At 46.6% G+C, this 23,857-nt stretch overlaps 1 long non-coding RNA gene across 1 annotated transcript; it reads left to right on the forward strand.

Moving 5' to 3' along the window:
* Positions 1-252: 252 nt before the first annotated feature.
* LOC134421670 (uncharacterized) lies at positions 253-21,382 on the forward strand. The gene is made up of 4 exons (XR_010028653.1): positions 253-473; positions 20,366-20,456; positions 20,995-21,183; positions 21,261-21,382. It is a non-coding gene; the product is annotated as an uncharacterized LOC134421670 (long non-coding RNA).
* The last annotated feature ends 2,475 nt before the right edge of the window (positions 21,383-23,857 follow it).

Genomic DNA, 23,857 nt, shown 5'->3' on the forward strand with positions numbered 1-23,857 from the left:
CCATGCTTCAGAGCTCAGTTCTGAGTGTGCCTGCCAGCCTAGGCACACTCAGAGAGAGACAGTGCCTTCTGTCAGCTGCTGATGCTCAGTGGAGAGATCTGGCCAAGGACACAGAGGAAAGGAGTAGAAGAGTGAGGGCTTGAACCTGGATCCCAACCAAGCACACTCTGTTTATGACTGAAAGCTTGAACAACAACAACATAAAGGTTGTTTTTTTACCAGGGAAAGCTCTGTCACTGCCGACTTGCTGTGGCCTTTCTGGCCTGTTGGAAGAGGATGTTCTGCCAGGCAGCCAGCCTGACTCCTTCAGTTCTGCATGAGGCAAGGAAGGAAAGTCCACTTCTGCCTCTGAGCTGGCACTCTGCGGCAAATGCAGTCTCAGCTATACTGGCTGGTTCTTTCCTGGGAAATTTGGCAGACCCACACCTAAAGGAGGAGTTTCCAGAATAGAAATTTCAGCTGGATAGCTGGTGGTAAGAACTTGGCCTCTGCTATGAACCAAGGCATCAGGGAGGGGGCTACATATCCAGTGCATTACTTACATGTCTTTTGATCTCAAATTGCTCCTAGATCGGCTGGCATTCCTACCAGCAAGAATCTGTATTTTTGTCTTTTCTATTCCTTTTTAATACTTAAATCCCAAAGGCTGGATTCCTCTCTTGGCTATGCCAATCGGAGTGAAAATCACTTGCAAGAAAGATCTTTCAGAATCACATTTGAGTGATGAAGGTCAAAATCGTTAAGCCAGAGGAGTCTAATTTACAGTTTACGAGTTACCTAATGCAGCTTAAGGAAACCCACTGAAGCCCCAGGCTTCCTTCTTGATAATTTGCAAGTTGAATCCAATGTGTCACCAAGTGTCACCTGTCTGCATGTCCCCATACCTCACTGTGGTAATATGGCAGGAAATCTTAAAGCTATCTACTTGCACAGACTTTACCACTACTCAGGTTCTCAGATGTCTTCTTTCTCAAGGCCATGATGTGATGGTGACAGCAGAGGCATCAGCCATTATGTCTTGTGATGAGAATGGGCTGTGGTGCTGAAAAGGATGGGTTTTGGAGGTCTGCATGGAGCATAAATGCCCCTGTATATCTTTTGCCCTGCTACAGTGCCCAAGCCTTGTTCTCATCACTGCTGAGGAATCCCTTTGCAGCCCTGCAGCTTAGGGACATGTCTGAGTGGCTCATGAGGGCCAAGCAGAGGGGTAACAGGTTGTCCAGAATTCAGACCCAGCTGCTGTGGGCTGCAAGGAAGCCAGCATCTGCAGGGGTGGCCTGCTCAGCTTGTGAGATGCTGCACCTTTGTACATGGCTGCAAGGACACCCACTCGTCTTTACAAAGAGACATTGCATCTTTGTATTAAACCAAGTATTAAACCATTGATCACTGGGGAAAAATTGAATAGGTTTGGCTTCCTCCGGGTGGCTGCAGGAGTGACCTTAATGGAAGAGCTGCGGTGTCCATGACTAGGGGAAGGGTTGATCATTTTCTCTAGCCCCCCCCCCCCCCACACCTCATGTTTCCCATCATCTTGCCCCTTGATCTGCCAGTAGTGCTTGGAAGAGAAGGCTTTGCAGCTTCCTGCTGCCCAGGTGTCCAGAGCTGGAGAATCATGGGCTGGCAGTCCCACACTGTCACTCCCTGTGGGTCTTTGGGAAACCTGTGTGAGTGTACAAGTGAGGCACACGTGTCTGGGAAGGGGTGTTGTGTACACACTTCTCCATACATAGTGGCTTAGCTCAAGTGCCCCCCTCCCTCTCGAAAGCATCCCTGACACTCTAGGTGAATATTTGAAAGACAGGATCGGGGCTTTGGTTCGAGTGCCTCTTTGTACAGTGCTAACTGGTTTCAGGGCTGTAATTATCTCTCCAAGAGAAGCTGTAAATTGGATTAAGGCACTGAGTTGCAGCTGAGTGCGCTCCCTCCATTGCCCCACCTGGTGGGCTGCTGAGCGATAACAAAAAATGCCGAGAAATCGGATTTGGATTCTGCTTCACACTCATGGCTTCCTTCTGGAAAAAATGAAATTTTTCCGGCAGAAAGGGCTGGCATGGGTTTACTGGCAGTATCAGTCCTGGGTTCGTATCATCTGCTGGCACTCTTCCGGAAACGCGATCCCCTCCGTTATCAGAGAGAAATAAATAAATAAACAGCAGGAGATGTTTTGGCAAGGAAGGAGGAATCGCACCAAGAGGCGTGCACACGCACACACACACACTCTCACCTCGGCACTGTGTCTTCACAGCCCGAGCTGTCTGTTGCAGGCAGAGGTGGCAGCACAAGCACAAGATGTTTTCTACAATTTTTTTAATTCCTGGCCTCCGGGATGAAAGAAAAGCCCATTTTTAACAGCTTATGATAAAGGCATAGAGCACCTGGGCCTTGTATTGCTCATGGTGCAAATCATCACCTCCCCCTCATAGGATATCTCCCCCTGCCCTTGAATAAAGTGCTGGTCCTTCCCCATGAGTGCTTTCAGCCCGATATGGGAGGCACCAAAACTTACATGTAGGGGCAGTACAAGTTCCATGGCTGATTTCAGGATCTGTCCAGGACAGACTGACATGAGGCTCATCACACTTGATCATTCCCTTTTGACGTAGGAGACACTTCCAATCTAGGTTCCTTTTCATTCAGAGGTGTGTATTTCCTTGGGAGACACAGGTGCACTGCACTGCAGGTGCCTATGGAAGGGTCAGTAGGAAACCCTGCAGGAATGGGCAGGAGCGATGAAGGCTCTTGAGCAAAGCTCTCAGGTTACACTCTGAGGTTGTGGGGCCCATGCAAAGTAACATGGCAGACAAAGTTTATGATGGAAGTTTCTGTCCATAGAAGAATCTGATGAACCCAGGTTTGGACACAGTCTAAAGCACTGCCTTCTCTACACAAGTAGAGATGCCAGGACCATCTTTTCAGGTGAGACCAATCAGTGGTTTGTATATAATCAGATTTATTCTGGCTCTTACATCTATCAGTTAAGCTTCTGCTTGCAGTCTTTTGCACACTGCTGTTTGCAGGGTTTCCTCTGGCTGCTGGGCAGCTCCAGCCAACCAGCAGCTTCCCACCCCTCCTGGCCACAGGGGACCCTGGAAAAGGTGTCCCTTGTGTCTGTGGTGGTGTCATCTGTCTCTGATTGCTTCTCTGGCTGCCTCTGCCCATCAGCTGCTCCTGCTAGCTGGCAAGGAAGCATCACTGGCAGGGACTGCTATGGGCTGCCCCAGGCTGCATGGCTGCTGAGGGAGGAGGGGTGCCTCTGACAGGAGACGCTTCTTGCACTCCAAATGACCTAAAGATGAGTGACAAGCCAAGGGAAGTGAGCACCCAATCAGCTGATATCTCCCATGAACCATGAGACCAGTAATCCACCATACTGTCCACTGTATCAGCCAAACCATTCAAATGCTTTGGAGGTGTTCTCCAAACTGCCTCCCAATACAGCTTCCAAGCCCTTGTGTCCCAGACATCCAGGTCTCAGCTGAGTCCCTGCAATTCCTCTTGTCCTGCAGTCTGAGGGTAGCCACTGGACCATGTCCATGTGGGCTGATGAACCCTGTGGAGGGCAGCCCCAAGCCTGAGGCAGAAGAATGCTCTGCCAAGCAAAGCCACCCTGGACCTGTGCAGAGGAGGCCTTCTGCAGCCTTGCTCCTCTTGCTGGTTCTTGCCTTATGTTCCTTTTCTCTGGTCCTGATCTTGCATTATAATGCAGCACTACAGCAGCATGCCTAGAACAGCCTGCTGGTCTCTCTCCTCTCCCCTCAACCACCAAGAAACCTATTTTCTCCTCTGCTTCCTAAGAAGCCAAAGAAGTGTCCCAGGGCTCAACACTTGGAACTGAGTTCAACTTGGATGTATGCCCTGAAAACAGAAAGGCCGCATCCGTTATCTGGACCCAGATCTCCTAAGGATACATGTAGCCACACTTTCAGAATGTCCCAACAATTGCCATATATCCTACAAATTCCCCCCAAATCACAGTGGGGTAGCAAGCAATTTCCTACTGGAAATTCTGCCTTCCTTTGGGTGCCATCTAATGTAGATCTTTATGTTTCTGTCAGCTTAACTTATTATTTGGTATTCAATTTGGCAATAAAATTTTTATATACCAGGCACTGTGTATTACAGATACACAGATAGATACATGTTTATGTGTGTGTGTTCCTGTAAATTATAATAAGAATTTTGTTATTTTGTTCATCAGGCTTAGCTCCATTTTTCATGACTATAAAGCTTTTGTAAATCCTAACATGGAGACAACAAATACATCTATTCTTATCACTGTTAACGCTTCTTCAGTGATAATGTTTTGGGGTTTTTTTTTTTTGCATTTAAATATTGAAAGACAGTAGTATGAGAGCTGCATGTTTAACTCCAGTCTTCCAAAGAAGGACTGAACATTTGAAAACTTTATTTTTATTTCATTAGTCATGGACTTTACCATTCCTGAACAGCTAAGGATTTAAACATGTGCTAGGAGTTCAGGTCATACTTAAGTGCAGAGTTTTTAATAAGGAATTTTAATTGCTGAGTGCCTCTAGTAAGTAAGATGCTGAATTTTTCCCCAGAAGTGACAATAGTTCGGTGATGAGATTTAGATGGTCCTTTCATGCATTTTGCCAACCTCTTCTAAGGTCCCCGAGGTCATGAAGTTTGCATGGCTGTACTGATCATCCCTTCTTGCCTGCTCTTCCCTGGGAGACTGTTTCATGTCCTCCATACAGTTTTGGAAATTATCTTTATTTTTGACCTAGAATGTTGTCTTTGCAAACATTTTCCCTCACCGTATGGATCTGTGTGTCTTTCATACCTTTTACTGTGTGTTTTATTGCCCTTGCCATTTTAAAAGCAGGAACATGATTTATAGAAGAAATTAATGAGCAAATCACTTGATGGTGAACTGATTCTGGATGTTGCAGTGCTTTATACCTGATGCTGGTGCAAGAAGATCACACATATCTGGGCTGTTCCAGATACCCAGCCCTCCAAATGATAGGTTTATTTACTTCTGTCATTCTATCAGGTTGTTTTTGTCTCTCCATGACTTTCTTCCTTCACATACAGGATGTAGGACACGGCAGGTAGAATGCCTCAATTGTACCAGTGTCTAACAGGATGACTTTGGCAGAGCCTTTTAATCTCTCTTTCCTTGAGTCCAGCTGATATTTTTTTCACCTGGGTTGTTAAAGTGCAGCTTCCTTTTCATACCCCAGACAGCTGTAAAGAGCCAAGTGAAAACCTCCCAGGATTTCTGTTGGAGCAGTGCAGGTAGTCTCTGCACCCAAAAGCTTGTAAATTAAATAGCCAGGAGGGACAAGTGTGGAGACTGAATGAAACAGCAGTCCAGCTTTTAAATGAAGAATCACACATTCCCCAGAGTAGTCTCTGTTTTCCTGCAGTTTCAGCCTCCCTGGTTCTTTTTTCCCACACAGTAAATTTCTCACAAACACCTGTTCTTCTTTTTGCTAAATTTTAATGTCTTTTTTTTTTTTTTTTTTTTTTTTTCTCTCAACAAAATTCAGGCTTATTCCTGATCTTAAAGCAACCAAACAGGAAAAGCTGAGCTGGAAGGAAAATTAGTCCCATTGCTACTCTGAGGTGTGCCATTCTCCCATTGCCCCTACTTGCCATTGCAGAGAGGCTGGGCTCAGGACTCATCCACCCCCATGGGGCTCTGCAGGGAGATGGAACTGTCCCTTAGTGAGAGATTTAACCATGGTTCCAAGGTGCCCCACAAATGTATTTGCTGGGAATTTCTAGAGAGAAGGAAAGGCTGACACAGATGGGGCTGAAGGGATGAGGAAGAGAAGGGAAGGGAGAGAAACAGTGAATGGTCAGGAGTCCCATTTTGGCTTTATCTGTATAAGAAATGTTAACTGTGGCAGCAGGATAAACACAGTACATTTCCCTCTAGCATTTACACTGATACAAATAGGCTTTTTAACAGTTTAACTTTATTCTCTTGTAGGCATGAAATTAAGCTACACAGGTATTAGGTACACAGATACCAGTACAACTGTGCTTACAGTCTGAAGGGTTTATACTGATTTAGCCACAGGGGGTTTTAAGCAGATTAAAGAAGTTAAAAGATGCTATTTAAACCATCACTGGTAATGTACATCAATTCCTAGCTGCGATCCTTCTGTTTTCCATTTTCACATTTTCTGTACTGACATACATACTGACACATGAGTTTTTGCATCCCAAACATGCTAATTGTGCTCTTTATTTTCCCCATTTTGTTCTTTTAACAACAAGTGTATGTGCAGTGAATAGTGTGTGCAGTGTGAAGTTTAATTTTGTTCTTCCCTTCTTTATAATTTGAAGTTGCTTTTCTAGCTTCTGATAACTGTAAGGATGACAGAAGGAAGGAGAATAAAGATTTGCTATTGCTCTGCTTTTTCAAACTCCCTCAATTTTAAACTAATTGCAGAATAACTAAAAGAAAAAAAAAAGTTTAAAAGCAAGAAACCAATGAAAAAAGACAACATTTTCTGCCACACAGTCAGCATCAAGTGTGAGTCGGGAAAATTCCACTGCCTTCTCATCAGCCCCACTTTGGGAATTAAATAGTTTTTCAATATTTCTAATTCCGAATTATATATATATATATTTTTTTTTTTTAATAAAGAAAGGGAATTAAAGATGAAAACAAGGAAAGAAGAACAAGTAGAAAAAAAACCAGTTTGAGAACAAGACGGGAAAAGAAGGCAAGAACATAGTAAATCTGGAACAACGGAGTCGGGAGTAGGAAAGTGAAGTTTTCTGTAAAAATATAGTCAAGGTGGAAGGGAGAAGCCTTTGTAGCCCATTTCCGCCTGCATCCCAAGCACAGTATATTAAAAAAATATTTAATGCAGCTCATGACAATGTGTGCTTCTGTGCATGCATAAGGCAACAGATCAGGCTCGCTGCTGGCTTAAACTCTCTCCTTTAACCAGTGGTTTCATTCTGACTGAGGCTGAAGCATCAAGTATACACCATTGGCTGCAACCAGTGAAGTCCTCTCAGCCATACAGACTAGCAAACCCTAGACATGGCCATGAAAAATGATAAAAATCTTAAGTGCTGTTGAAATGACTGCCTCCCTGTGATGTCTCACTACCATCCTCACTCAACTTCTTCCTCACAGAATTAAAAAGCAAACATGAAACCAAAACAATAAAGTTTTGAGGGATTAGTAATTTACCAGAGAAAGCCCCACTTTTATGAAAGATCCCAATTTAAATAAACCTACTTGGTTTCCTCTGCAAATCTCATTAAATGCAGAATGGATGGAGCAGCCATGTAGAAAGGCTGAGGGCTGGATATTCAAAGGGCTGGATGTTCAAAAGTGGGAAGCAGACTTGACTAGAGCACAGGTATGCGGGGCTGGCAGATGGGTAGGTGTGTCATAGGTGTCTGGAGGGGTGGCTGAACATGAAGGTGACAGGAATCTGCCCTTGTGTGGCTGGGCTGACAGGCAGAAAGGATACTTTAGAAATGCAGAAAACTTCCAGTATAACTCTGTTCTGTGATCACCTTTTAGATGGCCCTGGGTAAAATCACTCAGTCTTTCATATGTCGCAGTCAGTCTCAGTGGAAATCCTTCAGAGACTAAGAGATGCTCATATTCTGCAATAAGAGGGCTCAGCCAAACTCGTCACAGGGGATATGGACATGGACAGTGGCCAGGATACTCTGGGAGATCCTTGCAGTGGTTTAAGTTCCCCTCCTGGTCTGCTACCTCACACATTACCCCGGTGATCGCTATTAGAGCCAAGCTCCAAACAAGTTCTCCCAGTGTGCTGGAATGTTGTCCCTCTTTGGAAGCTTTGGACCTGCTATTGCCTTATTAGTCTTATTGTTTCAATAAAGGTGGTTTTAAACACTATCTAAGGCAGTCAATGCTAGTAGTTCAGACTGAGCAAGAGTCCAGAGACAGAACATCTCTGAACTGCTTTTCTGAGATGGAGTGTGTAGACAAGCTGCCCAGCACCCACGTCAGTGTGAACGCGTCTCTGCAGAGAACCAGTGGGACGAATAGCAAACCATCTGCACCTTCAGTCACTAATGGCTGAAATGATGCTAGGAGAATTCAGCAAGTGTTTTAGTCTACAGAGATTGATAAACGTTTTCAATTTCAGTCTACTGACAAAGTGCAGGTTTAGCTTTATCTCTCAGTGGCATCTGGACTATGAGGAGAGCCATAAAAATGGGGCATTTGAATGATCTTGCAAGAACATCTTGCTGGTTCAGCAAAGCTCTAAGGATTTTTCTCAAGTGACACCATTCCCAGTTGGAGCATATTTACGTTATTGTGGAAAAGACTTCTGCTCCTGATAATTGCCATGGTTGACTCTGAGGCAAGGTTGCATGAAGCCTTTCAGATAATGCTGCAGTAAGTCTGTCATAAACACTAAAGACAGATTAGATCAAAACCTACTGGTGGTAGTCATGGCACAGAACCCTCTGAATTTAGTGTAGCTATTCTCACTGGGGTTTTTTGTCTGGTGAATCTGTCTGGCACCACTTGTCTTGGCTCTAAATGGGTAACAGGGAACCCCTTATTGCCAGGGCTTCTATCTGAGGTGTCCATCATCTCCAGTGGTCATCTGTGGGGCATAAGAGAATGGGGTTTCCAGATAGGAGAGATGTTAATCCAAAACCTGCAGTTATGCCTGTTCACATGTATCCTGACTGGCTCTGTCAGCCTATGTGAGGACACTGACTTCCAGGCCCAGTCTGAACACGTTTGGATTTGATTTCCTTCCCTTTTCTTTTCTCCATGGGTTCTACCGAACTCCATCCTCAGTCCCGGATCCAAAAGCATAATGGCTTTATGTAGCTTGTAAAATTCTATTATCTCTGTATTCAAAACTCAACAACTGGGAAATGGCTGTAATAAGCGTGTTATTAAGCGTGTAAATACACTTTAACTTCAGACCTCCAAAGGAAATCTCTTGCTGTCTTCCTCACTTTGCCCTCCATGTTTTCACCACATGTTTGGATTTCATGGATATGCCTACTTTTCCCCTTCTTCATGAGTGGTGTGCTGTCCCATTTGATTGTGTTGAGGACAGTGTTCCCCTTTGCTGAGTCTGCCATGGAGTCTCCTGGAGAACCCAAGGTCTTTGAGGGAAGACAGATTCTTGGTGAGGATGGGGGTTTTGGGGAAGGAAGGAGGAGGGTGAGGGGAGGGAGGGGAGGAAAACATTAAAAAAAAGAAAGAAGCCAAGTGCATTCTTTCTGCAACACTCAGGAAAAAGAATGTTGCACAGGGGATTGGAAAGGCGAAATTTTTTCACATCCAAATGGATTGCAATTTCCCTCCATTTAGCACCTGAAGGTAATTAGCTCGAAGAGACTGTCGGCTGAGAAACACGTTCATGGAACATTAACTCTCATACATTCTCCAGTTGCAGGGAATTAATAGGAAAGATTAAAGTTTAAAGAGAGCAAAATGCCATTACCTCGCAAGCCACCTCTCTCAGCGGCAGTAACTAGCCCTCACTAACCTAAAAGCACCATTGGAGTCCCTGGCTCCTGCTTCAGGCAACGCCAGATGAGACGGGCCCCGCTCTGCCCCTTGCTGCCCGTCCCTGGGCTCGGGTGACCTGCCCTGCCTGTGGGCAGCCATGGCACGGGGCTGGTGGCTCCGGCAGGGACGCGTTTGCCGGCTGCCGTACAGGTGCGCACGTGCCCGTCGCCTTGGGGCCAGCACACGTGTGCAGGTGCCCCAGATGTGCACTCCATGGGTACTGCTGGCATCTCCTCAGTGAGACAGGAGCTATGGGCACCCCAGGAATGAAGCACCGGGCAGAGGTCCCTGTGTGCTCCCACCAGTGCTTCAGTTGGCACGTGGGGCAGCAGGGGGGGGTCTGCCATGCACCCCTGGGCAGCCCTGCATGGTCTCCATCCTGCTCCTGTTCCCTGCTGGCACACCAGCACCTGTGCAGGGATGCTGGCAGCCTCCTGGACTGATGCAAAGTCCAAACTGCAGCGCTGCAACACCAAAACACCTCACAGCAGAACTGGTTCTGTAAATGGCACCAAACCTTTCCTGATGAGGGATTGTGCCTACCCCTGAGATGCAAGACAAAAAAAGCATTAAAGGATGGGGCCACTATTTTGGGGTTTTGGGGGTAAAGTTTATATAAGCTTCTTCACTTTAAAGATTTCCACGTTGCTTTAGCATTTCAGGGAGAGAGCATGAGAGAGAGAGAGAGAGAGAGAGGGAGAGGGAGAGGGAGAGAGAGCGAGAGCGAGATGAAATTGAGACATGGAAGAATTTATTGCCCAGAAAATTCCATTCTGCTATCTGATTCGAAAAGTCCAGTCCCCCCAGCTTCGGAAAATCTATTTTCCACATTTTAATACCCTGCAGAACAGTCCTCATAACTCATCCGAGTGTGTTAAGCACAGTTTTATTAGATCTGAAACAAATTTTGGTGGGGAGATACTATAGGTCATTAACCATGGAGTAATTTTATCCTTGTTTCCCTAATGATGCCATAATGGCGAGCGAATTTCTTAACTAAAGACCAAAGAACATTTTGAAGGTCAGTTTCATCTGTGAGCTCCTTCAAGCGCTTCTCGGAGAAGATTGGAAAACTCGCCGATTTTTTGAAGAGTCATTAATAATGTGAAAGCTGAAAGAGCTCTCTCCCATTTGCGTTCCTGCTTTTTACCTTTTAATTTTATATCGCTTTAGTCCCTTTCTTTTTCTTCCTCACTCTCTCTCTCTTTTTAACTCTCTTCTGGAGTGGCCCCTCATGCAGCTGAAAAATGAAATGGGCCATTCCTGAGGGCATCCTGAGCTGAGCTGAGGCAGGGCAAAGATCCAGGAGGGGGAAAGGGCAGCCCTGGCACTGGGTGTGCACCACCACAGCCCAGCACCTGCTGCCATAAATGAACCCCCAGCATTCCTGGGTGCTTGGCTGAGGGGCATCCTGCTCCCCCCTGCTCCTGTAAATCAGGAGAGGGGTTGTTTGAGCCTTGAGCACTGCATCCCTGCTAAAGGAGGGAGAGGGACAAGGCTGTCCCCTCCCTGCCGGACCTGTGTTTTTACTCTGTCTGAACAAGCTCACATCTGGACCTCTGAGGTTTATGCTGGCAAAGTGACCTCTGCACTGAGAATGAGTGTGTCTGGAGGTGCACATGCCTGTGAATGTGTGTGTGTGAATGAGTGTGTGTGTGTGTGTGTGTGTGTGAGCTCCATGAGTCGGGGGCCATGCGACATTGCAGGGGGTTGTGCAGTAGCGATATATCTTATTTTTTAAATTGATGTATATACACACCTGTGTGTGAATTGCCATTATGGATATATAGATACATTGCAAATGGATAAAACGGTTAAAAAATAAAATAGCAATAAGCTGTATAAGGATTGTATGTAGCCAGTCTACACACATGTTCTGTGACTGCAGGTGCATGGAGTAGGAATTGGGGCGTGCATTATTCAGTTTTTGTGGATTGCTGTGCTCAAGATTGGAGTCTATATGTATGTTTCATACATGTTTGGGGGAACACATAGGGGATCTGATAGAGTATTGATTTATAACCTTGTGTCTGTGTGTGGTGAAGAGGTAACAGGCTCAGACTGTGTTTGTGTGGGGGCTGTGTGGTGGGGTTTCTGGCTGTACCACAGGCATCAGTGGGAACAAGAAATCTTTTGGTATGTGTGTGGTGCACTGGAGGCCTGGCACATGTGTGTGTACGTGTGCGCAGGGGGTGTGTGCCCCAGAGAAGGGTTTGTCTGTGCCTTCATTAGAGAGCGCCTGGCAGTGAGCAGGCCTCTGTGTTTATGTGTTTTCCTCTCCCTGGGTGTGTACGCTTCAGGCGCCTGCATGTGTTGCATTTGCAGATGATCTGGGCTACATCCTCAGCTGATGTAAAGCAGCACCAGAGACTGAAGCAATTTACACCCACTGCTACTCCAGCACAGCCTTAGGCTGGAGGCAGTGGGTCCGGGGGTCTGGGCTGAGATGCTTTTCCATACCATGGGAATGGGTGACTCCCAACCTGGAACAAGACCTTCTCTCATCCCCCTCTGCCCCCTGTCCCCCAGCCTATCACTCACATTTGAGGCAAGAACTATGGGGGGATGTATGTGTGTCTATTTGGGGAGGGAGCGCTCCGAGGGGAGGGGGGCAGTGTGGTGACACACTCTGCTCCCAGATGTGATACCAGCGATAATTTCAATTTTATGCCTTTGTTATGGCTTTAATCACTTTCTTTATGCGTTTTGTTCCAGCGATCAGGGAGAGACACCTGATAGGCAAAAAGGATATCAGGGGAACAATTTTTATTTGGAATGTGGTGAGAAGTCTAATTAGAATTTGAATTCTGCTGAGCCTTGAAATGGTCGGTACTTTATCCTGATCGCCTTAGATATTGTTTCGAGTCAATCATCTGTCATAGTGCGGCACGCTGGAGAGAAAGGCTCTCCATCCAGCCTGGTCTCAGGCTGGGGGCTGCTGCTGGGGAAAGGAAGGGTGAAAAGAGGGAGGGCACTGGACTTGGCTCTGTCAGATAGGCTCCCTGGGAGCAAGCACAAAGGGAGAAAACCCTTGGCACGGAGGTTCTTGCTGTGTACTCCTAGCCCTGCTGTGGGGTGCTGTCTGCTGGCCCCCCTCTCGTCATTGCAGGGCTGTCCCCTTCTAACAGGGGATGAGGAGGACTGAGGAGGACTTTCAGCATAAATGTCCCACCAGCTGCTGCCTGGGAGAGGAGCACCTTCTCAGAGCTAGTGAGGTCCACATGAGTTGAGAATTTTGCCGCTATCTCTGCTGTGCTGATTAAACACTCTGGAAGGTCAGTTCTCACAGACAAACAGACAGACAGCTAGGCTAGAATGGATGGATGGACAAGTGTGAGTGGGAATGGCCATTCAGATGGATTTGTATGGGACAGAGGCAGAGGTGGTGAACCAGTGACACACAGGATTGGATGTGAAAGGGTGGGATTGAAGATGGACGCGCCTTATCAGACTAAGAGCAGTAGGCACACTCATGGAGGGGTTTTTTCAGACTCAGGTCGATCTTATTTCATTTGTGCTACCAGAACACAAGAAAAACTAGGACCTGGGAACATGACAAGACACACAGCAATGTTTGCAATCCTTTTGGCTTTAAACTCTGTTCTTATTAGTTGAAAAAAAAACCAAAAAAACCAAACAAAATACACACACCTCCACCAAACCAAATTATGAGTCCTGGCATTTCAAAACTGAAAGCCACTCCAAAGCTCACCAGAACATGTCCAGTAATCCCTCCTCCTTGTCCCCAGTCCGCAGTGCCTCCCCTTGGTGAGACCACAGCTTTCAGTCCTGATCAAATGGCTGCAGTACGGAGTTTGAGATGAACTGCACAATGGTGTGATCCTCACTACTGATGAAAAGGAGGCACACAGGCAGGACTGCAGCATGATCTATGTGCCAGGAGAGATGAACTGAAGAGAATCATGAACAATAGAATCATTCCAAGATTCCTAAACTTATGGAAATTGATGGTAAAGCCTTTATTCTGTGCCATTCCTACGCTTTGAGGTGGTGCCTCATTCTGAATGCAACATAAATGTCTGTCACATGAAAGACACGGATTGGTTTGGCTGTTGAAGAAAAGACAGTTGAATGTTTTGCCTTCTGAGAGAAGCAGAAAATGACCTGGGACTGGGGGCTAATTAAGAGAGTTGCAGGCATCTGCAAAAATTTGCAGATAGGAAAGCCATTTGAATAGTTCTTTCTAAAGTGTCAGCTTTAGGTTTCAGAACTGACATACTGAGATGGGTGTAGGCAGCTCATGCCTTTCTCAGCTACAGTCCAGGCTGTCTGTGACTCAGGCAGACATCACTGTATGTTTTTATGTTCAAATCTCTCTTTAACAAATCAGCAGTGCAATATTTATTTTCTTTTTCTTCCATCCACTTTTTTTTTTTTTTTTTTTACACTGAGAAAGTGGATAGTGTCAAAGCTTAGTTCTAAGGACTCATCTACAAATCCTTTGATAGTCTGGTTAACAACCTTGGAATGTCTGACACTAAAGTCAGTCTTTGATTGACACCTCAAAAATGCATCTAGGATTGCAAATGGAGAGCAGCAGACATTAAATATACTTGCATATATGTAATTAGAAAATGGTTTAGCAGTGGACTTGGCAGTGTTAGGCTTAACATTGGACTCAATGATCTTAAAGGTATTTCCCACCTATATGGTCCCATGATTCTGTGATGTGCTGTCATTCCAAGTAAATTCAGTTTTGAGTCCTAAAGATGCAATTCTGGTAAAGCAGGAATGAACTAAGTAAAAATCCCACGCTACCACACAAGCTGTACAGTCCAGCCATTAAGCCAACATGTTCATGTGAGGGAGAAGATTACTGAGCCCCCAAGGCTCTTTGCTCTGATTGTGCTTGGTCCCAGGTGTGGGGTTGTCACATGGCAGGAGAGGTGCCACTGATCCGGCCTGCACTGGGAGGATGGGCCTTGTCATGGGGCTGGTTTGACTGCAGGACCTTACTGATGTGGCAGACTCCCACTTTGGCATCTCCTCTGCCTGGATCAGCAAGGCACTACAGCAGTAACTCCCTCATTTTGGCCCAGTTTATGGTTCTTATCTCAGGAGGATCTGGACACGAAGTGCTGGAGCCCACTTCCATTGCCCTGTTCTTGGCTCCAAAAAGAAATACCACTATTTGCCTCCTTCCTAGGGTTGTGGGTCTGTGTGTGTATGTGTGAAATAATAGCTGATCTGTGCTTCTTGCCTTAAGCTGTCTAGCTTAAGGAGAATGAAGAAAGAAATAATAGAATTCTGATGGATCTACGTAAAACAAAAGAATACCCCCCCCAAACTCTTGTGAACATTGAGCTACAGATTTGGCCTGAATCTTCCTTATCTTCACTGGAGCCATAATCCTTAGGGTTGTGCACAGCTCTTTTGACTCAGGGGAGGTCTGGAGGGAAGACTGGACTGGAGACAACTTGCAAGGACCTGGATTTTTGTCCCATTCTGGAAGGCAGAGTGCTAATTCTAAGCCTTGATTATCATTGAACTCTGCCTTCATGGAGTAATGTTTACTGTGCCAATGGATCTTTATGCATCATATGCTTTGCTCATGCTCAAATGTCAACTGATGGATGTTCAGTAGTTCTTGATGGCATCCTGGTTTCTACAGCCTGCTTTACAGCCCACTCAGCAACACAGGAAAGGGCCAGGAACTGAAACCAGGGAGAACTGAATGGGGAGAGCTGCTGTAGGCACTGCCAGCACAGGATGGGAAAGGGTGCAGAAGGATCAGAGGAAAATCCAATAAACAGGTCTCACTAATTTAAATCTCAGTTGACTCTACTTGTTCTTATGTTGTGATACTCTGAATGACTACTTTCTTTTTCTTCACAGGTTTTGGGTATAGAACTGTTTAGATGAAGAATACTAACAGCTCAGCCCATATTATCACTACTGTTATCACTATTATTATTACCATCACCACTATTTTTATTATTACTAACATTTGCCTCTTCGCACACCTCAGAACAAAGACCCTTATTGTGCTGAGCACAGTACAAATGCACTGGGAAAAAATAGACAAATGCATGTTGACTTGCCTGAGTTTCCATACTGTGACAATGTCAGATCCAGGAATATAAACTAAACCTCTGAGTTGCTCTTGCCAAGGCAGGGATGGCCATTGTGTGCCTTCAAGCACTTTGAGCAGGTCTTTTGAGTCATGGCTATACCATGCAGCTGTCTATGATCCTGTGTATGCACAGGACTTCTGGCTAGTGCCACACTACCAGCATTGCTAGTGACAAAGCCAGCAGGAACAGATTTAGCTGTATCTTCTTGGGCTCCTGCTGCAATTTCAGTCCAGCTCCAGTTGGGGCATCCCTGTGAAATGCTTCCAGAGTTCCCATCCTCTCAGGTTTTGGGCAAACAGATTTTGATGTACTTCTTGCTGGCTTGGGAAGGTTGGATAACCCTGCAAAGTCTGCCTCCACTAGCTGGAGCCAGGAGATTTGTTTTAGACTATTTCTCTGACCTTCTCACTGTTTCATTCCCTGTTCTCTTATGTTTTTAGACTTATTGAAGTGCTGATTTTTTCTCCCCCTCACTGTTCCTGAACACTCAATTCCATGCACAGTCCCACCTAGTTTGCCAACTCTGGCTGAGGCAAATTCTGGCAAAATGGCCTTAGCCTTTCCAGAAGACAAAGCTGAGACAGAGGATTGTATCCAACTCCCTGTAAAGGCAGAGCATGAAATTGGTCATTCCGCAGGACCAACCTCAGTCTAATGAACCCAGATAAAGGGGACCTGATTTCTGGGTTCAAGCAAGAGAGCTCAAAAGATATTATTTTATATAAAAGAGAAGGTCTTTCTGAGAGAGAAGCAAAGATAAGAGCACTGTACCCTTTTTGGGTTCTTTGGGGTCTATCACATGAACCCACACCCCAGTGAAGTGCCTGCCCTGGGGACTCAGAGAGTGCTGCATGGCTCCCTTTCCCACCAGCAGCAGCCCTGTATCTATGGCGCAGCTCTGTCCTCCCTTCCAAAATGCAGACATCCCTGGAGCTCCAAAGACTTTTCCCTGACTAGCCCATTTCCCCTGGCATGGTCCTGGGACAATGTGGTGCTTGCAGACTCTGAGGCGTCTCTATCATTGGCTGTCAGGTGAAGCCCTCCCTAAGCACTCAGCAAGCCCTTCTTTATTTATTTTTAAAATTCCCCTGAGCCTACGAAGGTCATTTGAACAAATTGGAGCCGACAGACATTAACTTGGAAAAAAGCCCATTGCACCATGATAAACTCTGTTTAAAGAGAAGCAAAAGTGCCAGGCAAGGGAGGAACAAATGATGAGAGATTTGTCACTGTTACCGTAAGTTTAGGAGTTGAGAATGTCAGCTCTGGCCTCACCTTCTCCCATTATGCATTATTACACATTCCAGCTTTGCTGTTTCCACTGCAGTAGCTCCTGACAGAGCAAATGGACTGAACTGGGATGCTGTGCAATGCTACAGGGACAGCCATTCCCAGTTCTAAGGAGATCATGAGGGCAAATTGAACTGGTGGGCCATACACCTAGTGAATAGGGAGGGAACCAAAGCCCAAAGATGAGGTGCTTCAGTCCAAGTCCCACAGACAATCACCATCTGAGCTGCCTACCAGCCTCAGACCCCCTTCCAGTGTCCCCCTTCCAGTCCCCAGTCCTTGAGCCTAGTTTGCATCTCTGTGTGGTCTCAGGAATCCGTGGGGAGATGAGTGGGGTTTCACACCTCAGTGTGAACCTGGCCAGGGAGCACAGCATTGCCACAATTCTGAGCCCACCCTCCACTGAGGACACAAAACCAGGTCCTCAGCCCAGACACTGAGGTTTATCCTTCAGGGACCTGCATTGCAGAGGTACCTTCAACAAGCCATGGCCATTGCCAGCTCTTCCCTAAGAGATTGGGGATGATTCTTTCCCTTCAGCTGACAGCCAGGAGAGCCACCTGAGGGGTGGAGGGAGATGGAGAGGGAGAAATCAGATGTATCAGTCTTAGTCAGTATGACTGCTGATGGAGCCTGTGCTCTGTCCAAAGATATATCCTAATGCCTCCCATTCAGTTTGCACATAGTTTCTTTATGCTTTGCTTAGTGTCCTTGAAGCAAAAGCAATTGGTTTCTCCTCTCCTCTGGGCATCATGTTGATCCAAGTGGCTCCAGACCCCTGCAGAGCCACAGCAGCTGCCAATTGTTTTGACAAGCCAGGATCAAATCTCAGAGAAGAGCAGGCCTGGGACTGTCACGCTTACCTGGCCAAGTTCAGGCCAGGGCTCCTTCTACCCCACAGCAGAGGAGAAACAAACTTCTCCAACTGAAGATCAGCACAGTCAGAAGTGGCAAGAAGTGACTAACACATCTTACAGACAGGAACCAGGCCATGCTTCTCCTCATGTCTCTTTCATCTGCAAAAATGAAATAGTAGGTTTTGTGCTCACATTTTGTCTGGGACAATTACTAGGATCCAGAGCAGTGAGCCCAGACTCAGCACTAAAGGCCTTCTGCAACCACTGAGTTATAAATAGCATCTGGCTAACCAGGCTGAGAATTTATAAGTGTCTCAACATGGGCACTGCAGCTACTGTCACCATCTAGGCAAAACTGTCAGCTGCAGGAGACCTGTTCCTGATCAATATCCCTCGAGATCAAGAGTGGTCCCAGGTCCTGGCAGGACTGGGTGCCTGGAAGGAAAGCCCTATCCACACATATCCAGCTGTGAAGAGCACCAGGAAGGTCTCTGCTGCTCACATGTGGCCCTGTGCCCAGCATTCCCTGTCAGGAAGAAGGAAGGCAAGGCTCTTCCCTGGGTTCTTGTCTAGGATGCAGCTGCAGCTTAGCAAACTCTCCTCCAGCCCTGGGTGCACTGTCCCTCTGCAGCACTGGCATAAACGGGATGGCCAATCTGCTACGCATGAGAGAATTCCAGTCTTGGCTGAATGTTCCCGATCCACAATGACCTTTGTTCCAACAGTGAATGGTGTTAACCTCAACTTTCTGTGTTTGGGCTCCCTTCCCAGCTTTATGGTTAAGCGTTACAGCAATGTCTTTCCCACTGCCCAGTTTCTCTCTTGGAAAAGAAGATCTCCTTTCTGCAATGCTGCAGTTAGACCTGTTTGACCTTTCCCTCTCGTTTGGATGCCCAGACAAGTCAGAGGGGGCTGGGCAAAGATGGGCAATGTCCTCACACCACAAAAACAGACAATTTACCTGATTGCCTGCACCATTCCACCTATGACTTCCTCAAGGCTTGCTCTTCAGTTCTACCTGCAGCCACAGTCAAGGTCAGGCTATGTTTTCCCTCCAACTCACACTGCAAACACCAGTGGTCAACCCTGAATGACCCATTCAGCTGGTCCCTGCTGATCTCTGGCCATGAGACGTGGCTCACCCCACACTGACCTTCAGAGCCACCTCCCTCTGCTTTGTTGTGGCTTTAGAAATCACTTGAGCATGAAAGCCCTGGGCACAGGAAGTCCATCAGGGCAATTGTGCCCCAAATCACACGTTCCTCATCTCTTATCCTATTGCAGCCCCTTTCTTCTGAACCATCCTGTTGGGGTTATGCACCTCAGTCCTGCATAAAACAAGACATCTAATTCTCCCTGTGAATCCATGCCCTGCCTCTCAGTTCAGAGGATAAGCCTGGTCCTGTTGGTTTTCTGCTATTTTGGTATAATGGCTGTCTTTCACTCGGTGTATGGGACAGAGTCTTGGTCGTGCTTAGGCCTGATATTTCTGATCTGTAGGTAAAACCAGCAAAAAATAATGACTCTATTACTGCACCTAAACCTTACAAAACAGTCACAGCTGCAAGCAGAACTAGGCCAAGCATTGAGAAAATGTTGTAGAAATGTTTCAGTTTCAATATAATTTCTGTATAGTAGGGTTGCAATGGGATTTCCTGAAGAATGTGTGTAGAAATTAAAAGCTCTTTTTCTAATAGATTCCTTCAGCTTTCTAAAGTGTGTTTTTATTAGCATTATTTTAGAAGTATTTTTCTCCTTTTGGAAATATTTTTCATAGAAGTATGAAGCCTCTTCAGTCAACTTTGGTTACAGATAGGAGTTTTAAAACTGGGGTTAAATATGATGGAAAATAGAGTGCATTTCTACTGATGGCAATTCTTCATGCAGATTTGACCTTTGGGGGAAGAGGAAGGTTGTTTTGTAACCAAAATATTCTCTTGCCAAAAATGTTGCCCTGGTAACTGATGCTGTAGAGAGCAGCCTGGATCCTTACACTATCCATTAAAGAGAATCTGACTCAGGAGAGCAAGGGGTGGATGCTGGAGAGCTGTCTGGTGATGGCTGAGAGGGGCTGGAGGTGCCAGACATGCCTGTGTGAGGAGGAGGGAGGAAGTGTGTGGGATGAAGAGCCAAGAGCAATGAGTGCCAGATGAGGCTCACAGGGGCTCAGGTGGTTTGACAGACAGATAGGGGCAGAGATGGTGTTGGAGGCTGTAGGGGCATGGCAGTATCCATGTGTGTGGAGGGTCTGATGCAATGTCTTCCCCAAGATGCAGTGGTGTTTTGAGATTCCCTCCCTGCTGCAGCAGAGATTGTTTTCTGGGCGTCTCCTTTCCTTACCCCCCACCTGTAGTCATTCCACACCAGCCTCAGCCCCACCTTCCTGGCCCCATCACCCCCACTTCACCAGTAATGAGGGGGGATGTGTGGTCTGCCTTCCTGTGCTCCTGAGCTTCCCTCTGGATCCCAGCAACAAGTTTAATTGGAAAAAAACAAGGCTGACTTGGAGGCAAGGCAAGGAGGCAGGGAGAGCCTGTGCCAGCTGACACCATGATCGATTACCTGGAACTCCACCTGACACTGAAATTAGGGTTTTTTAATGATAGGCCGACTCTCCCTGGATGTGAAATTCAAATGATCTCCAAAGCTTCCCTGTGACCATCAGTCGCTGCACGCAGTGGTACACGCCACATGCAGGTACTTTGTCTCTGTCACTGCTGAAAGGACATTGTTATTACCAACAACTCTTTGTATTAACCAGTCTCCTACCTAATAGACAACACTTTACGTTCTGCACCGTTACCCAGTCAGGGCTGCTGTGTGCCTGAGAGACACACGCTTCCCCTCAGCTCCCCTGGGGCAATGGAAAGCCAGTGCTTAAAAAGAGACACCAAAATGGAGGATGCACACGCACCTTGCTCCCCTGCTGCCTGCTCTCTCTTGTGTTGGGGGGTGGTTTTCATTTCTTCTCAACTGCAGGCCCACAGCACAAACTGGTGGGGCAGGGGCTGCCTGCACTGGGATGTGCCAAGGTGCCAAGGTGCCTGGCAAGTAGGTGATTGCCTGAGTTTCTTTTGGATGACAGAGGGGAGCTTTTCCTCCCACGGATATCTTTCCCATCCCAGGGCAAAACTGGGGGGAAGCAATACTCCAGGCAGTTTTCCCCATCTTTATCATGCTTGGTGAGCCATTAAGGAAGTCCCTGGTGCACTGATGGCCTTCCATGCCTGGACAGGGTGAAAGAAAAGCCATCCCATCCAAGAGTCCACAGTGTTGCTGGGCCCTGGTGTATCTCAAAGCTTTGGCACCTCAGTGGAGGGATTGTCACTGCTGGTGGAAGCTGTCTCCTAAGATGTCTCCACCTGTCTCCACCTTTCTTTCTCGTCTCTTGACCCCTTTAGCCTGGCCCTCTGGAAGGCAGAAGGTAGGTAATTGCTGTGAGTGGGAGATCAGGAGCTATTCTGTGGCCATGACCTGAGCATTGACTGTCTTTTCTTACAGGAGATGACAAGCAGAAGGACCAGTTTTCTCCTTCTGATGGGTAAGGATGGAAAGGAGGTGATGATAAAAAGAGAAGAGGATTTTAAAAAGTTAAATAATGTAAATACAGCATAGAGAGCAGAAGCCTGTAAGCCCCCATGCATTAAGCAGGATTTCCTATATCTTCTTGATTTACTAAATGAAGATTTGGAAATCCACATGGAGGGAAGAAGTCCTAACACAGAGAGTGCTGTGGTTATAGAGTCTTCTAGCAGCACTGTGGAAGGCTTCATCACCAAAGGGAATCTTTGGCTGTATCAAAAAATTGTCAACAAGGAGGGAACACAAATTCTGAAAAGTGGAGATGTTGGGAGGAAAAGGGAAAGGTCCTGCCTCTGAAACTGTTCACTGCAAATTCAGATTTCCCCCCATGGGAGACACAGTGAGAAGGTTAGATGGGGACACCAAATGTTTCCAGCTCCAGCAGGAATTGCTTTGGGCTGTGTTGAATGAGAAAAGGTGGACACACATGGGTCTGGACAGAACTGCAGGAAGCTATAATTCAGACCTTCTGGTTTGCCTCAGCAAGTGAAATGCTGGGTGATGACACTGACATTTTTTCAAAGACTGACCTCTACAGTGCCCATTTCTTCCTTCAGTTAGGTACCAGCATTGGCATATTTAATAATATACACCATGCAGCCTCAGTTTCCCCCTGGTTATGAGATGTTTCCTGTATTTGATAACTTTTGGACATCTTTGACAAGGAAATGCTCTATGAGTTGCCATGGAAAAAATCACGTTCTCTCAGTGCTTCAACTCTCCCTCCCCATTTTACCTATATTGTTGAAGCTTGCCTTTTCTTAAGTGAATGCTCAGCACCAAGCAGCCCTTGGCTGCAGCCTGAGCTCTCCCCTGTGGCCATGCCCTGGGCAGCTCAGACCCCTTCAGTGTGGGAGGGGGTCAGCCCTTCAGGGTGGGGTGGTGCAGTGGGAGGGCAGTGCTGTGCTTTGGTGGCACATGGGATGGATGCCTCTGCTGTCCCGCCCCCAGCCAGCTCCGTGCAGGCGCTGGTGCCCTCGGCAGCCTGTGCTGATTGTCCTCCAGCGAGGTTCCTGTGGGAGCTGAGCAGAGGGGATGCATGCAGACAATGTTCCCTGCTTTCCTCCATCGCCCGGTGAGCAGCCCCTAATCTGAGGGGCGTGCCAGTATTAATGCCTTTAATAACGACGGATCAGATCGTATGAAGAGTTTTAATTGATGTCTATATCCCTGGAAACATAAAAACAGCCATGTGAGCGTCTTACCACTATTATTTTATCAAAGGTTTTGACGTGGCTGCTGCATAGGAGATGTCAGGGAAAAAATTCATGTCTGCAAGGCACAAACAGGCGAAGTAATGGGATATAAATCAAAAACAGTGAAAGGGGAAAGTGGTTAGTCACAAGATCATAGAGTTTTCACTAAAAGGGAGAGCAGTGAATTCTCAATACAAGCAGCAGAATCCATTCATTCTATGGTGCCATCAGCCCTTTCTCCCTCCCCGTCCCCAGTGCCTCAACCCCCTGCCCTAAGGACACACAGTCCTGGGCCAGGGCTGGCCATCGTGGATCTGCCTCCTGGTCAGAATGGTGAGTAACATTTCTCTTCTTTGTCCCTTCTTACTTGTACAGAAGCCATGGAAATGTAGCCCAAAAGCAAGGTTACGAATAGCAGCCCCTTTTCTTTGGCTGGTCAAGAGTGTAGGTAACCTTTTAGTAGGTTTGTTTACTTTGCCTCATGCAGTGGTGTGTGAACACAAAAATGGTTCTCATTACAGAGGGGACAAACCAAAGTGTGGAAGACAAAAGGGGCTGATAGGTTACTCTAGGCTGGTGCAAAGATGAGGAAGGAAAGCATTAATTGAGTTCACCTTGTTTGCCTTGGGCCAACTTTAGGATGCCACCATGCAATGCCAGGAGGACATCAGTTGCAGATCTGCTGCTTTTCAGTGGCTCCTTCTGGCCTTCAGGACACAGGAATGGCTGGGACCATTTTGATGGCTCATGACATTGTTTGACCACATTGTCCCCTTTCCACAGCCAGAGCCCCACAGAGCTGATCCAGTGGACAGGACAACCAAGAACCACCTGTGAGACCCTTACAAACCGATCCTGCACTGATACCTTACAAACTAATTGTTTCTTGTAGCCAAAGTGTCCCATGGGATGTTGTTCTGCCACAGGAAGGTGTTCAAGCTGGCCAACAGCTGGGAAGCCATGGGTACAGCGTGAGAAGTGACTGCCTTTTCCAGGGCACTGCTGAGAGGAAGCCTGCAGCATGAATTCCTTGTCCAATTGCTTGGGTTGCAAATGTAAAAACCTGGAGAGGGGGGTAAGAGTGGAAGGAGGAGAGGAAGGGAGGAGAGGATGAAAAGGAGGAGAAACTGGTGGATAAAAAGAAATTTGAAAAAAAGTAAGTGAAATATTCAAACTGGAAAGTGATATTATAAAAAACTGCAGGGAACACGCTTGAGTGCATTCAAATTTATTCAAACTCTGCATCTGACATTGATGAATGCAACAGCTTTTTCCACAATATGTAGAGCGCACAGGGCATTTAGGATTGCAGCATCCCTT

The sequence above is a fragment of the Melospiza melodia genome, chromosome 9 (assembly GCF_035770615.1).
Source record: "Melospiza melodia melodia isolate bMelMel2 chromosome 9, bMelMel2.pri, whole genome shotgun sequence".
Classification (NCBI taxonomy): Eukaryota; Metazoa; Chordata; class Aves; order Passeriformes; family Passerellidae; genus Melospiza; species Melospiza melodia.